The sequence below is a fragment of the Nylanderia fulva genome, unplaced genomic scaffold (assembly GCF_048542155.1).
Source record: "Nylanderia fulva isolate GAGA-0341 unplaced genomic scaffold, ASM4854215v1 Scaffold31, whole genome shotgun sequence".
In the NCBI taxonomy this organism is placed as follows: domain Eukaryota; kingdom Metazoa; phylum Arthropoda; class Insecta; order Hymenoptera; family Formicidae; genus Nylanderia; species Nylanderia fulva.
The window spans coordinates 899,439-916,462 of record NW_028190379.1 but is presented as its reverse complement, the minus strand read 5'-3'; the positions used below and the strand labels follow the sequence as shown (position 1 = coordinate 916,462).

The window sequence follows — 17,024 nt, the reverse complement described above, 5'->3', positions numbered from 1 at the left end:
AGCTTAAAGATGTTTATAATAACACACACAGATATTTCTTCCATTTGCCTCCTAATTTTATTATATAATAAACAATATTTTCCGAATCTGCGAAATCGTTAAATTTCTATATCTAAATTAAAGCGAAACATTTAAACGAAGAATGATATATAAGAGAATATGTTTTAAATATTATATAAAATAATTTTTATGTTGTAGCATTTTTTATTTATGATAAAATAAAATATTAATGAACAAGTTGGAAAAGCATATGACTATTTGATTTTTGGTAGATATTGTTGTTTCTCATAGTTTCACACAACATTTTTTACTAGTTTAATACTATTGTATTCTCGAATTCTACATTTGCAATATTTTATTCGGTTGGAAAATTTCTGAAATATACGGATGTAACAATAGTACAAGGAGAGTAGTGAAGGCATAAAGTAAATAATAATAATTAACTGAAATTTATCTTTAATGTACACATACGTAATCATATACATATGATGATTCATACACGGAGAGAATTTTTCGTTTTATTTTATCATAAAATTCATTATATATTTTATCGTGTTTGATATTATGTCGAAAATTATTATACTGCATGTAAAAATTATCATGAGTGATTAAATTGGTGGATTGAAAATATTATGCCGCTACGTCGAATTTCTATAAAATATTTTGTATTGTTACAACTTTTTTTGGTATCTATTCTATTTAAAACACTTTGAATTATAAATTTATAATATAATTTTCGATATATTTAAATGTTTTTGAAATTTTACTATATATTTTAGTAAAATTGATCAAACATTTATTATATCTTATTGTGGAAAATATTAATATTTATTATTATGATAAAAATATTAATCAGAGAAACACTTATAAAATTCTTGCAATATGTTATTGTACAATAATTGCCATGAATTTTAGGATAAATTTTAAGACAATATTCTTTCTGTGTATATTAATTATATCGCGTATACAGTATGAATCGAAGTTATCAGCTATTGTACAACTGGACGCATTGTCATTATATTAAAAAGTTAGTATCGGATTTTGCAAACCGAAAGCGGAAAGAAAACAGTGCCGGAAAAAAATTAAATAAGCCGTTGTTGGTCATTAAGATTGATTTAGTTTGATGGGAGATGTTCATCGCTTATTTAGAATCGTAATCATTGAATAATAAATAAAATATTTCATTATGCATTATGTGCAAAAATCATATGCACATAGAGCAGAGACAAATTTGTAAAAATTGCCTGACATGTTGGGCATTCATAATAATATATTTCGGTATTCTCCTGGCTGTTACTCATTGGCAGTGTCTTCTTCTGATCAATCTGTCCTCCACACATAGTCTCTACTTGTATGATTTTCTTTTTTTCTGTTTGAATTTATGCACTACTTGGTTTGTTAATTATTGCAGCTTGTATTGCAGCAGTTGATTTTATGCAGCTAGAAAAGTAAATATATTTTTTTTAAACAAATAATTCTGATTTAAGATATTAAAAAAATTTTTTTTTTAAAGTTGAGTGATTATTAATTTTTTTAATTTACTCTTGTAATTTTATTTGTAATTGGAATTATTGTCATCACAAATTGCCGGCATAATTAACTTTCTGTTCTTGATTGATAATTTAGTTTATCGAAGGTATTATATTCACTAAAATACATATTACTTGAAATGAATTAAGTACACGATTGTCTTTTGAGACATGATTTGTTCACAGACTTTGTATTATACTAGACCATATAAAGGTGAAATGTGATGCAAAGGCAGACATATATAATTGGAAGAATTAGATTTGGCCTTTTTCTTTATAAGACATTGATAGTAAATACTTTTCTTACAGTAAAAAATATGAAATATATATGAAAATAAGAAATATACGAATGATTTGCAGTACGTTCAACTTCTTTTACTCAATTAGATATAATTGTTTTTGCTCATCATTTTTAATATCGCTGCTTAGCGGTCTAGTAATATAACGAAGTTATTATAACATATATTATAGAAGTTTATGTGAGTGACATTTTAAATCCAAATATAAAAAGAGGTTTAATTAAATGTTTTGTTATTTAATTGTATTTATGAATATCTTATGTTATTCTTATATACATTTTTTATTTGGGATTTTTGTCTATACAGTTTGAATTGATTAAAATTTGATTTTCTTATTAATTTAATTTTAATTAACGATATATTTTATAAAAGAATTTTTGTTGATTAAATAAGTAAAAGAAATATTGTATTATATGTATGCAGGGTGTCTGACGTAAAGTGTCACACCGAAAATATACAAGTAGATCTCGTTATTTGGAGATGATTTTTCCTCGGCAAAAATATAGAAGCATTAATAATTAATTTTCGAGATTAATTATAAGCGATTGAAAATAAAGGGTTTTTCGCAAACTAAGTTTTGTGAAAATAAAATATTAACAAAACCACATTCCCCAATTAATTTCAAGTAGAGTTTACTATAATAAAATTTTAATTTAAAGCTCAGTTATAAAGATACATGATGGTAAAAATTGGGAACATTCAAAAAATGATGGCCTTTCTCGACATTTTTGCTGAGGAAAAATCTCCAAATATCGAGATCTACTTGTATAATTTCCGTGTGACACTTTACGTAAGACACCCTGTATATATATAAATATTAAATTTAATTTTTTCTTACTTTTTCTTCTAGAACTCGCCTCTTGCTTTTAGTTCCCTTTGTATTAAATAATTGTCACTGTTATTTTCTCTTCTCAGTTGTTACCGCTACTAACTGCTGTTCGCTTATGTATAGATTTGATATTGAACGGGCAAATAAATAGCACATGTGGAAAACATTGAAGTCAAGCGCTTAAAGATGTTTATATATACTTAATAACACACAGATATTTCTTCGATTTGTCTCATAACATTGTCATATAATAAACAGAATATTTTCCGAAACTGCGAAATCGTTAAATTTCGATATCTAAATTAAAGCGAAACATTTAACGAAGAATGATATATAAGAGAATATGTTTTGAATATATAAAATAATTTTGATGCTGTAGCATTTTCTATTTGTGATAAAATATAATATTAATGAACAAGCTAGAAAAGCATATAACTATTTTTTGCAGCTGGATTTTTGATTGATATTATTATTTCTCGTAGTTTTACACATTTTTACTAGTTTAATACTATTTTATTCTCGAATTCTACATTTGCAATATTCTATTTGGTTGGAAAATTTCTGAAATATACGGATGTAACAATAGTACAAGGAGAGTAGTGAAGGCATAGAGAAAATAATAATTAACTGAAATTTATCTTTAATGTACACATACGTAATCATATACATATGATGATTCATACATGGGAGAATTTTTTGTTATATTTTACCATAAAATTCATTACATATTTTATAGTGTTCGACATTAAGTCAAAAATTATTATACTGCATGTAAAAATTATCATGAGTGATTAAATTGGTGGATTGAAAATATTATGCCGCTACGTCGAATTTCTATAAAATATTTTATATTGTTACAACTTTTTTTGGTATCTATTCTATTTAAAACACTTTGAATTATAAATTTATAATATAATTTTCGATATATTTAAATGTTTTTGAAATTTTACTATATATTTTAGTAAAATAATCAAACATTTTTATATCTTATTTAAGAAGATATCAATATGCATTATTATGATAAAAATATTAATCCGAGAAGCTCGTATAAAATTTTTGCAATATGTTATTGTCTCGTGATTGACATGAATTTCAGGATAATATATAAGACCAAATTCTTGTTGTGTATTAATTGTGTCGCATATACATTATGGATCGAAGTTATAAGCTATCGTACAACTGGTTCACACATGTCATTATATAAAAAGTTAATATCGGACTTTACAAACAAAAAGAGGAAAGAGCACGAAAAAAAAATTAAATAAGCCGCTGTCTGTCATCATGATTGATTTAATTTGATGCGAGATGTTCAATACTTATTTAATACGGTTTGTAATTAATGAATGATAAATCAAAGATTATTAGTTACGTTAATGATTATTACGCATATGATCTGCGTACTCAATGTACCTTGTAAATTGTCTACAACATATTGAGCACATATATTTATAGGGTTGTGGGTTTCTGGTATTCTTATTGCTTTTATTCGTTGGCGGGTTCTTCTGATTACTCTGTTGTGCACCCATAGTCTCAGTCTGTATGATTTTCTGTCTTTTTGGTTTGAGTTTACACTACTTGGTTTTTTGATTATTCGCTACAATCTGTTATTTGTGCAGCTGGAAATAAAGATAATTTTTCTAAACAAGTAATTTTGATTTATATATTTAAAACTTTTTTTATAAAGTTGAATTATTATTATTTTTAGTTTTGAATTTACTCTTGTTACTTCATTTTTAATTGGAATTATTTTGATAATAATCTGTTGCAATAATTAACATTCAGTAAACAGTAAAATCGAAACAGTAAAAAATATCGAATACATATGAAAATAAGAAATATACGTAATGACTATAGCAGTCTAATAATTTACTTGTAATATGTAGAAGTTTATATGATGACAATTAAAATCCAAAGATAAAAAAAATTTAAATAAATGTTTTGTTACTTAATTACACTCATGAACAACTTATGTTTTTTTATAGATTTTGTTTTTTAATCTTTTCTTTCTTTACAATTGAAATTTATTAAAAATTTCTTTATTAATTTAATTTTAACTAACGTTATATTTGTTCCAGTAATTTTTGTCGATTAAATAAGTAAAAGAGGTATTGTATTATATGTATATATATAAATATTATATTTAATTGTTGCTTACTTTTTCTTTTTGAACTCGCCTCTTACTTCTAGTTCTTTTTATAATAAAAAGCTGTCGTCACTGTTATGTCTTCTTCTCAGTTGTTACTTTCACTAACTGCTGTTCGCTTATGGATAGATTTGACACTGAACAGGCACATAAATAGCAAGTGTAGAAAATATTGAACTAAAGCGATCAGAGATATTTATAACACACACAAATATTTCTTCGATTTGTCTCATAACCTTGTCATATATAATAAACAGAATATTTATAGAATCCGCGAAATCGTTAAATTTTAATATCTAAATTAAAGCAGAACATTTAAGCGTCAAAAAATAATATATAAGAAAAAACTTTTAAATACTCTATAATTTAATTTTTATGTTGTTGCATTCAATGATAACATATAATAAACAAGCGCTGAAAGCAAATGATTATATTTGATTTTTGATTGATATTGTTATTTCTCATAGTTTCACACAACATTTTTTACTAGTTTAATATCACTTTATACTTAAATTCTACATTTGGAATTCTACATTCTATTCGGTAGGGTAATTTCTGAAATATACGGATGTAACAATAGTGCAAGGAGAGTAGTGAAGGTATAGAGAAAATAATAATTAAATTTAACTTATCTTTAATGTACACATACATAATCATATACATATATGATGATTCATACACGGAGAGAATTTTTCGTTATATTTTACCATATAATTCATTACATATTTTATAGTGTTCGGTATTAAGTCAAAAATTACCATGCAGCATGTTAAAATTATTATGAATGGTTAAATTTTATTGAAAATATGCTGCATTGTAAAATTTCTATAAAATATTTTGTATCCTTATCACTTTTTTGGTGTCTATTTCATATAAAACATTTAGAATTATAAATATGTAATATAATTTTGCAGTTATTTAAAAATGTTTAAAATTTTACTATATATATATATATTTTAGTAAAATTGATCAAACACTTTTATATGTTAATGTAGAAGATATTAATATTTGTTATTATGATAAAAATATTAATCAAAGAAACGTTTATAAAATTCTTGCTTTATGTTATTGTCTCATGATTGCCATGAATTTCAGGATAAATTTTAAGACAAAATTCTTTCTGTGTATTAAATGTGTCGCGTATACATCATGGATCGAAGTTTTAAGCTATCGTCCAACTGAATGCGTTGTCGTTATGTTATAAAATTAATATTGGACTTTACAAACCAAATAAGGAAAAAGTACGAGAAAAAATTAAATAAGCCGTTATCGGTCATCAGGGTTGATTTAGAAGATGCGAGATGTTCATTGCTTATTTAGTACGATTTGTAGTTACTAAATAATAAATTAAAATAACGATAAAATTAATTAAGTCGCCAGTGATGAGTAAACCTAGATAAATTTATTGAAATTTCGATTTAACTGGCCAGTACAATTTATTAGAAATACTACGTTTCGACCTTTACTAAAATTATTACTCGTAAAATTACTAATGAATAATTTTACTGCTGTCGAATCAACATCTTGAAGGTTACACTTGAAAAGGATCCGTACTTAAGGGTCGAAACGTAATGTTTCTAATAAACTGTACTTGCCAGTTAGGTCGAAATTTCAATAAATTTGAATAAATTAAAGAATATCTACGTACATGTTTAGTTTGACGGATATGATGATTGTACTCTTGCAAATTGGTAAAACGTCTCCCACATTTTGAGCATATATGTACTTTGGATGTTTCGGTATACTTCGGGTTATTTCTATTCCATGGGTTTTTCTTCTGATCATTCTGTTTTCCACTCATAGTCTTTGCTTGTATGATTCTTTGTTTTTTCGGTTTGAATTTACACCACTAGGTTTCTTGATTATTTGCTACAATCTGTTATTTGTGCTGCTGGAAATAAAGGTAATTTTTGTAAACAAATAATTTTGATTTACATATTTAAAAATTTTTTTTATAAAATTTAGTGATTATTATTTTATTTTAAATTTACTCGTGTAATGTTATTTGTAATTGGACTTATTGTCATCACAAATTGCTGTCAGAATTAACTTTCTGGTCTTGATTGATAATTTAGTTTATCGAAGGTGAGATATTATATTCACGAAAATTGCATATGACTTGAAATGAATTAAGTACACGATTGTCTTTTGAGATATAATTTATTCACAGATTTTCTATTATACCAGACCATATAAGGGTGAAATGTGATGGAAGAACAGACATATATAATTGGAAGAATTATATATGGTGTTTTTTTTTATAAGACATTGATAGTAAATACACATCTTACAGTAAAAGTGATACAATAAAAAATATCAAATATATGAAAATAAGAAATATACTAATGACTTGTAGTACAAACGTCTAGTTTATTCTATTCAATTTAATATGCCTGTTTTTGCTCATTCTTTTTAATGTCGCAATTTTAGCGGTCTTATAATGTACTTGTATTATATACAAAAGTTTATACGATGACAAATTAAAATTGAAAGATAAAAATATGTTAAATTTAAATAAATATTTTGTTATTTAATTATATTAATGGACAACTTACATTTTTATATAAATATTTTTTTTAAAGCTTTATTTTCTTTACAGTAGAAATTTGTTAAAAATCAATTTTTTTATTAATTTAACTCACGAAATATTATTAATTAGTTTTTGTTGTTTAAATAAGTAAAAGAAGTATTGTATTATATGTATATATATAAATATTATATTTAATTGTTGCTTACTTTTTCTTTTTGAACTCGCCTCTTCTAGTTCTTTTTATAATAAAAAGCTGTCGTCACTGTTATGTCTTCTTCTCAGTTGTTACTTTCACTAACTGCTGTTCGCTTATGGATAGATTTGACACTGAACAGGCACATAAATAGCAAGTGTAGAAAATATTGAACTAAAGCGATCAGAGATATTTATAAAACACACAAATATTTCTTCGATTTGTCTCATAACCTTGTCATATATAATAAACAGAATGTTTATAGAATCCGCGAAATCGTTAAATTTTAATATCTAAATTAAGGCAGAACATTTAAGCGCTAAAAAATAATATATAAGAAAAAATTTTGAAATACTCTATAATTTAATTTGTACAATATATTGTTGCATTCAATGATAACATATAATGAACAAGCGCTGAAAGCAAATGACTATATTTGATTTTTGATTGATATTGTTATTTTTCATAGTTTCACGCAACATTTTTTACTAGTTTTAATACCACTTTATACTTGAATTCTACATTTGGAATTCTACATTCTATTCGGTAGGGTAATTTCTGAAATATACGGATGTAACAATAGTACAAGGAGAGTAGTGAAGGCATAGAGAAAATAATAATTAAATCCAACTTATCTTTAATGTACACATACATAATCATATACATATGATGATTTATACATGGGAGAATATTTCGTTATATTTTACCATAAAATTCATTACATATTTTATAGTGTTCGACATTAAGTCAAAAATTATCATGTTAAAATTATTATGGTTGTTTAAATGGGTGGATTGAAAATATTATGATGCTATGTCAAATTTATATAAAATATTTTCTATCGTTATAACTTTTTTGATATTTATTCTACTTAAAACACTTCGAATTATAAATTTATAATACAATTTTCGATATAATTAAATGTTCTTGAAATTTTACTGTATATTTTAGCAAAATTGATCAAGCATTTATTATATCTTATTATAGAAGATATTAATATTTGTTATTATGATAAATATATTAATCAGAGAAACGTTTATAAAATTTTTGCAATATGTTATTGTACAATAATTGCCATGAATTTCAGGATAAATTTTAAGACAAAAACTTTTTCTGTGTATTAATTATGTCGCGTATACAATATGACTCGAAGTTAGCAGCTATCGTACAACTGGACGCGTGGTCATTATATTAAAAAATTAGTGTCGGACTTTACAAACCAAAAAAGGAAAAAAAGAGTACGAGAATAAAATCAAATAAGTCGCTGTCAGTCATCAGGATTGATTTAGTAGATGCGAGATGTTCCTTGCTTATTTAGTACGGTCGAAATTTTAATAAATTTGAATAAATCAAAGATTAGTTACGTACATGATGATGAAGGTTATGAGCTATTAAATCACTCAAATTGAAAAAACATCTGCTACATATTGAGCATATATATGTATGAGTATCACGGTTATGAGATACGTACTCATACAAACTGGAAAAACGTCTGCCACATCTTGAGCATGGAAATGTTTGGGATGTTGGGTTTCCGGTATTCTTCTGGTTTCCATTCATTGACGGGTTCTTCTGACCATTCTGTCTTTCACTCATAGTCTCTGTTTGTATGGTTTTCTGTCTTTTCGGTTTGAATTTACACCACTTGGTTTCTTGATTATTTTCTATAATCTGGTATTTTTGCAGCTGGAAATAAAGGTAATTTTTTCAAACAAGTAATTTTGATTTATATATTAAAAAATTTTTTTTTAAATAAAGTTTAGTGATTATTAATTTTTTAAATTTATTTTTGTAATTTTATCTATAATTAGAATTATTGTGGTCACAAACTGTTGTCATAATTAACAATCTGTTCTATATTGATAATTTATTATATCGAAGGTGAGATACCATATTTACGAACATTTTATATGACTTGAAATGTATTACGTACATGATTGTTCTTTGAGACATGAACAATCACAGACTTTTATGTATTATACTAGAACATATAAGAGTTATAAAGTGAAATGTGATGCAAGGGCAATTATATTTAATTGAACGGAATTAGATGTGGCGTTCTTCTTGATAAGAGATTGATAGTAAATGCAAACATTTTACAGTGAAAGTGAAACAGTAAAAAATATCAAAAACATGAACGTAAGAAAAATACTAATGAGCAGCGATCTAATAATGTACTTATAATATATACAGAATTTATATGACTAACAATTAAAATTTAAAGATAAAAAGAATTTAATATATATGTTTCGTTAATTAATTACACTCATGAATAACTTATAATTTTTTACAGATTTTTTTATTTAAAGTTTTTTTTCCTTACAGTTGAAATTTATTAAAATTCGATTTTTTTCTTAATTTAATTGTAATTTACGATATATTTTATCAATAAATTTTTGTTGATTAAATAAGTAAAAAAGATATTGTATTGTATGTGTGTGTGTATATATATATATATATATATATATATATATATATATATATATATGTATAAATTAATATTATATTTAACTCTTTCTTACTTTTTCTTCTAGAACTCGCTTCTTGCTTTTAGTTTCCTTTGTATTAAATAACTGTTGTCACTGTTATTATCTTTTTTCAGTTATTATTGCTACTAGCTCCTTATAGATAGATCGCTTATGGATAGATTTTACACTCTACAGGCAAATAAATAGCAAATGTGGAAAACATTAAACTTAACCGCTTAAAGATGTTTATTATTACAAACATAGATATATTTTCTTTATTTGCCGCGTAATCTTTTCATATATTAAACGGAATATTTTTCGAATCTGTGACGTTGTTAAATTTCTATATCTAAATTAAAGCGAAACATTTAAACAAAGAATGATATATAGGAGAATATGTTTTAAATATTATATAAAGTAATTTTGATGCTGTAGCATTTTCTATTTATGGTAAAATATTAAGGAGCAAGCCCGAAAAGCAAATAACTGTTCGATTTTTTTTTTGATATTGTTATTTCTAATAGTTTCACCGAACATTTTTTGCTAGTTTAATACTTCTTTATTTTCGAATTCTACATTTTATTGTTTGTGAGATCTTTTAAATTTACAGATGTAACAATAGTAGGGAGAAGAGAGAAGGCATAGCGAATATAATAAATTATCAAAACTTGTTTTTAATATACATGTTCGCATTTATATACATATAAAATTCATACATATGGATAGAATTTTTTTTGTTATATTTTATCATAAAATTTTATATATATTTTATCGAGTTTGGCATTATGTCGAAAATTATCTTGTTGCTTATTAAAATTATCATGAATGATTAAATTGGATTGAAAATGTTATGTTGCTACGTCAAATTTCTTTAAAATATTTTATATTGTTCTAACTTTTTTGGTATTTATACCATTTAAAACACTTAGAATTATAAATAGATAATTGGGATCTATTTAAAGATGTTTGAAATTTTACTATATATGTATATGGGAAAAAGGAAACTGTAAAGGAAAAAGGTTTTTTTTAATATTGTATAAAATATTTTTTGTGTTGTAAATTTGTTATTAATGTTAAAGTATAAATAAGGGGAAAATAAATAATTATTATATTATTTATTGTATTGCATCAGTAACTTCAAATAGTACAAAATGCATAATTCAAAGAGTCGCAAATTTCGAAATGCATATCGATGTTTTATGCAATCGAATCTGATGACAACTAATTAAATTTATTTACATAATTGTAGCTATAATCTATAACTATACGTATATATTGTTATAATCAATTCAGTTTAACACGCTCTATATGCCTATGAAAGGTGATTCGCGAATTATGGGTATATTATATTGTGTTTTGTATTAAGTCGAAAATTACCATGCTGCATGTTAAAATTATTATAAATGATTTAATTGCATTGAAAATATTGCTACCATGCAAAATTTATATAAAATATTTTGTATTGTTATCATTTTTTTGGTATTTATTTCATATAAAACAATTAGAATTATAAATATAATATATAATGTAATTTTGCAGATATTTAAATATGTTTAAAATTTTACTATATATTTTAGTGAAATTCGTCAAACATGTTTTATATGTTATTGTATAAGATATTAATATTTATTATTATGATAAAAATATTAATCAGACAAACGTTTGTAAAATTCTTGCAATTTGTTATTGTTCCATGATTGTCATGAATTTTAGGATAAAATTTTTTCTGTGTATTAAATGTGTCGCGTATACATTATGGGATCGAAGTTATAAGAAGTTATTATCGTACTGGACGCGTTGAAATTATGTTAAAAAGTTAATATGTAACTTCACAAACCAAAAAAGAAAAAAAAAGAGTGCGAGAGTAAAATTAAATAAGTCGCTGTCGGTCATCATGATTGATTTAGTAAATGCGAGATGTTGCTTATTTAATATTATATTTGCAATTAATGAGTAATAATTTAAACTTATTTATTACGAACAGCAGGACATGTATGTAACATTAACTCCAATTGTGTGTCAAACGTTTCATGACAATGTGGGCATTGATATATTTTTCTAATTTCTTTTTTTATCTGACTGGGGTTGCTTTTATTATCTGACAAGGTCCTTTTCTGTCCATTCTTTCTTCCGCTCATAGTCTCTGCCTGTATGATTTTCTGTATTTTTGGTTTGAATTTAAACTACTTGGTTTGTTGATTATTTGCCACAATCTGTTATTTGTGCAGCTGGAAATAAAGATAATATTTTTAAACAGGTAATTTTGTTTTATATATTAAAAATTTTTTTATATAAAAATTAGTAGTGATTATTTTATTTTAGTTTACTCTTGTAATTTTATTTGTAATTGGAATAATTGTCATCACAAACTGTTGTCATAATTATCTTTCTGTTTTTTATTGGTAATTTAATTGATCGAAGGTGAGGTAACATATTCACGAAAATTTCATATGGTTTGAAATGAATTACGTTCACGATTGTGTTTTGAGACCTGAGAATTCACGAAAACAGTAAAACATATCAAATACATATAAATATAAGGAATATACTAATGACTATATAATGTACTTGTAATATATAGAAGTTCATGTGACTGACAATTAAAATCCAAAGATAAATAAAATTTAAATAAATGTTTTGTTAATTAATTACACTTATGAACAATTTATGTTATTTTACAAATTCTTTTATTTAAAGTTTTTTGTCTTTACAGTTGAAATTGATTAAAACTCGATTTTTTTAGTAATTTAATTTTAATTAACAATATATTTTATCAATTAATTTTTGTTGATTAAATAAGTGAAAAAGATTGTATTATATGTATACATATAAATTAATATTATATTTAACTTTTTCTTACTTTTTCTTTTAGAACTCGTCTTTTGCTTTTAGTTCTTTTTGTATTATATAATTGCTGTCACTGATATTATCTCTTCTCAGTTGTTACTGCTACTAGCTGCTGTTTGCTTATGGATAGATTTTACACTGTACGAGCAAATATATAGCAAATGTAGAAAACATTGAACTCAAACGCTTAAAGTTTATAATAACACCCACAGATATTTCTTCGATTTGTCTCATAACCTTGTCTTATATAATAAAAAGAATATTTTTAGAATCCGCGAAATCGTTAAATTTCGATATCAAATTAAAGCTGCACATTTAAGCGACAAAGAATAATATATGTGGAAGAATATGTTTTAAATATTATATAAAATAATCTTGAGGCTGTAGCGGTTTTTATTTGTAATAAAATATTAATGAACAAGTCAGAAAAGCAAATAACTATTTGATTTTTGAATGATATTGTTATTTCTCACAGTTTCACACAACATTTTTTACTAGTATAATACTTCTTTATCTTCGAATTTTACATTTGCAAGATCTTATTCGGGTGGGTAATTTCTGAAATATACGGATGTAACAATAGTGCAAGGAGAGTAGTGAAGGCATAGAGAAAATAATAATTAAATCAAACTTATCTTTAATGTACACATACGTAATCATATACCTACATATGATGATTTATATACGGAGAGAATTTTTCGTATTTTACCATAAAATTCATTATATATTTGATCGTATTTGGTATTATGTCGAAAATTACCATGCTGTATGTTAAAATTTACATGAATGATTAAGTTGGATTACAAATATTATGCTGCTATGTCAAATTTCTATAAAATATTTTTTGTTATAACCTTTTTTGGTATGTATTCCATTTAAAACACTTTGAATTATAAATTTATAATACAATTTTCGACATATTTAAATGTTTTTGAAATTTTACTATATATTTTAGTAAAATTGATCAAACAATTATTATATCTTATTGTAAAAGATATTAATATTTGTTATTATGATAAAAATATTAACCGGAGAAACGTTTATAAAATTCTTGCAATATGTTATTATCTTATGATGAATTATAGTATAAATTTTAAAACAAAGTTTTTGCTGTGTATTAATTGTGTCGCTTATACAATATGGATCGAAGTTAATAGCTATCGTACAACTGGACGCATTGTCAGTATATTAAATAATTAATATCGGACTTTAGAAACCGAAAGAGGGTAGAAAAGAGTGCGAGAATAAAATTAAATAAGTCGCTGTCGGTCATCATGATTGATTTAGTTTCATGGGAGATGTTCATTGCTTATTTGATACGATTTTTAATTACTATATAATAAAAATATTATTTACGTAAATATATTATTACATTAATATATCATAAAAATATTATTTACGTAAAAATATTATTTACGCATATGAACATTAAGCATATGATCTAGTATCTCATTGTGAGATGAAAACTCTATATTACATATTGCGCATATATTTTTAACGGGTGGTGCGTATTTGGAATCCTGTTTTTTATCCATTGACGGGTTTTTCTTCTGATCACTCTGTCTTCCACTCAGTCTCTGCTTGTATGATTTTTGTTTTTTCGGTTTGAATTTACACCACTAGGTTTCTTGATTATTTGCCACAATCTGTTATTTGTGCTGCTGGAAATAAAGGTAATTTTTGTAAACAAATAATTTTGATTTACATATTTAAAAATTTTTTAAATAAAATTTAGTGATTATTATTTTATTTTAAATTTACTCGTCTAGTGTTATTTGTAATTGGTATTATTGTCGTCACAAATTGCTGTCATAATTAACTTTCTGTTTTTGATTGATAATTTAGTTTATCGAAGGTGATATATTATATTCACGAAAATTGCATATGACTTGAAATGAATTAAGTACACAATTGTCTTTTGAGACAATTTATTCACAGATTTTGTATTATATCAGATCATATAAGGGTGAAATGTGATGGAAGAACAGACATATATGATTGGAATAATTATATATGGTGTTTTTTTTATAAGACATTGATAGTAAATACACATCTTACAGTAAAAGTGATACAATAAAAAATATCAAATTCATGAAAATAAGAAATATACTAATGACTTAAATATACTAATGACGTAGTACATACGTCTAGTTTATTTAATTCAATTTAATATGCCTGTTTTTGCTCATTCTTTTTAATGTCGCAGTTTTAGCGGTCTAATAATGTACTTGTATAATATACAAAAGTTTATACGATGACAATTAAAATTTAAAAATAAAAATATGTTAAATTTAAATAAATATTTTGTTATTTAATTACATTAATGGACAACTTACATTTTTATATAAATATTTTTTTTTTAAAGCTTTTTCTTCTTTACAGTAGAAATTTGTTAAAAATAAATTTTTTTATTAATTTAAATTAAACTCACGAAATATTATTAATTAATTTTTGTTGTTTAAATGAGTAAAAGAAATATTGTATTATATGTATATATATAAATATTATATTTAATTGTTGCTTACTTTTTCTTTTTGAACTCGCCTCTTACTTCTAGTTTTTTTTTATAATAAAAAGCTGTTGTCACTGTTATGTCTTCTTCTCAGTTGTTACTTTCACTAACTGCTGTTCGCTTATGGATAGATTTGACACTGAACAGGCACATAAATAGCAAGTGTTGAAAATATTGAACTAAAGCGATCAGAGATATTTATAACACACACAAATATTTCTTCGATTTGTCTCATAACCTTGTCATATATAATAAACAGAATATTTATAGAATCCGCGAAATCGTTAAATTTTAATATCTAAATTAAGGCAGAACATTTAAGCGCCAAAAAATAATATATAAGAAAAAATTTTGAAATACTTTATAATTTAATTTGTATGTTGTTGCATTCAATGATAACATATAATGAACAAGCGCTGAAAGCAAATGATTATATTTGATTTTTGATTGATATTGTTATTTTTCATAGTTTCACGCATCATTTTTTACTAGTTTCAATACCACTTTATACTTGAATTCTACATTTGGAATACTACATTCTATTCGGTAGGGTAATTTCTGAAATATACGGATGTAACAATAGTACAAGAAGAGTAGTGAAGGCATAGAGAAAATAATAATTAAATCCAACTTATCTTTAATGTACACATACGTAATCATATACATATGATGATTTATACATGGGAGAATATTTCGTTATATTTTACCATAAAATTCATTACATATTTTATAGTGTTCGACATTAAGTCAAAAATTATCAGGTTAAAATTATTATGATTGTTTAAATGGGTGGATTGAATATATTATGATGCTATGTCAAATTTATATAAAATATTTTCTATCGTTATAATTCTTTTGGTAATTATTCTACTTAAAACACTTCGAATTATAAATTTATAATACAATTTTCGATATATTTAAATGTTCTTGAAATTTTACTGTATATTTTAGCAAAATTGATCAAGCATTTATTATATCTTATTATAGAAGATATTAATATTTGTTATTATGATAAATATATTAATCAGAAAAACGTTTATAAAATTTTTGCAATATGTTATTGTACAATAATTGCCATGAATTTCAGGATAAATTTTAAGACAAAAATTTTTTCTGTGTATTAATTATGTCGCGTATACAATATGACTCGAAGTTAGCAGCTATCGTACAACTGGACGCGTGGTCATTATATTAAAAAATTAATGTCGGACTTTACAAACCAAAAAAGGAAAAAAAGAGTACGAGAATAAAATTAAATAAGTCGCTGTCAGTCATCACGACTGCGACCTAGTAGATGCTAGATGTTTATTGCTTATTTAATACGATTTGTAATTAATGAATAATAAATCAATCATTTTTCATTACGACCAGGACGAGCGGGACACATATATGGTTCAGAAACTCATCGTGAGTCTGAAACGTTTGATAACAATATCTGCATTCATATGCGTTTTCGATTTTGGTTTTGCTTTCATTATTTGACGAGATTTTTTCCTGACCACTTTGTCTTCCACTCATAGTCTCTGCCTGTATGGTTTTCTGTCTTTTCGGTTTGAATTTACACCACTTGTTTTGTTGATTTTTTGTCACAATCTGTTATTTGTGCAGCTAGAAATAAAGATAATTTTTTTGAACAAGTAATTTTGACTTCGTATATTTAAAAATTTGTTTTAT

At 24.6% G+C, this 17,024-nt stretch overlaps 1 protein-coding gene and 4 long non-coding RNA genes across 8 annotated transcripts in view; 1 reads left to right on the top strand and 4 right to left on the bottom strand.

Annotated features, from left to right (window-relative positions):
* Nucleotides 1–17,024, top strand: part of Pde9 (phosphodiesterase 9) — a 268,013-nt gene that overhangs the window by 31,596 nt on the left and 219,393 nt on the right. The gene's annotated exons all lie outside the window — the stretch shown is intronic.
* LOC146722472 (uncharacterized) lies at nucleotides 440–2,827 on the bottom strand. The gene is made up of 2 exons (XR_014925163.1): nucleotides 2,667–2,827; nucleotides 440–1,440 (listed from the first exon to the last, which is right to left on the bottom strand). It is a non-coding gene; the product is annotated as an uncharacterized LOC146722472 (long non-coding RNA).
* LOC114928940 (uncharacterized) lies at nucleotides 5,418–10,170 on the bottom strand. Of its 2 annotated transcripts, none has more exons than XR_003819178.2 (5): nucleotides 10,046–10,170; nucleotides 8,995–9,209; nucleotides 7,537–7,657; nucleotides 6,449–6,688; nucleotides 5,418–6,135 (listed from the first exon to the last, which is right to left on the bottom strand). It is a non-coding gene; the product is annotated as an uncharacterized LOC114928940 (long non-coding RNA). The 2 variants fall into 2 exon arrangements; XR_003819177.2 differs by having other exon boundaries at nucleotides 6,449–6,691; nucleotides 10,046–10,169.
* Nucleotides 11,092–12,969, bottom strand: LOC146722471 (uncharacterized). The gene is made up of 2 exons (XR_014925164.1): nucleotides 12,852–12,969; nucleotides 11,092–12,219 (listed from the first exon to the last, which is right to left on the bottom strand). It is a non-coding gene; the product is annotated as an uncharacterized LOC146722471 (long non-coding RNA).
* On the bottom strand, nucleotides 13,459–15,500 carry LOC114928941 (uncharacterized). The gene is made up of 2 exons (XR_003819179.2): nucleotides 15,364–15,500; nucleotides 13,459–14,499 (listed from the first exon to the last, which is right to left on the bottom strand). It is a non-coding gene; the product is annotated as an uncharacterized LOC114928941 (long non-coding RNA).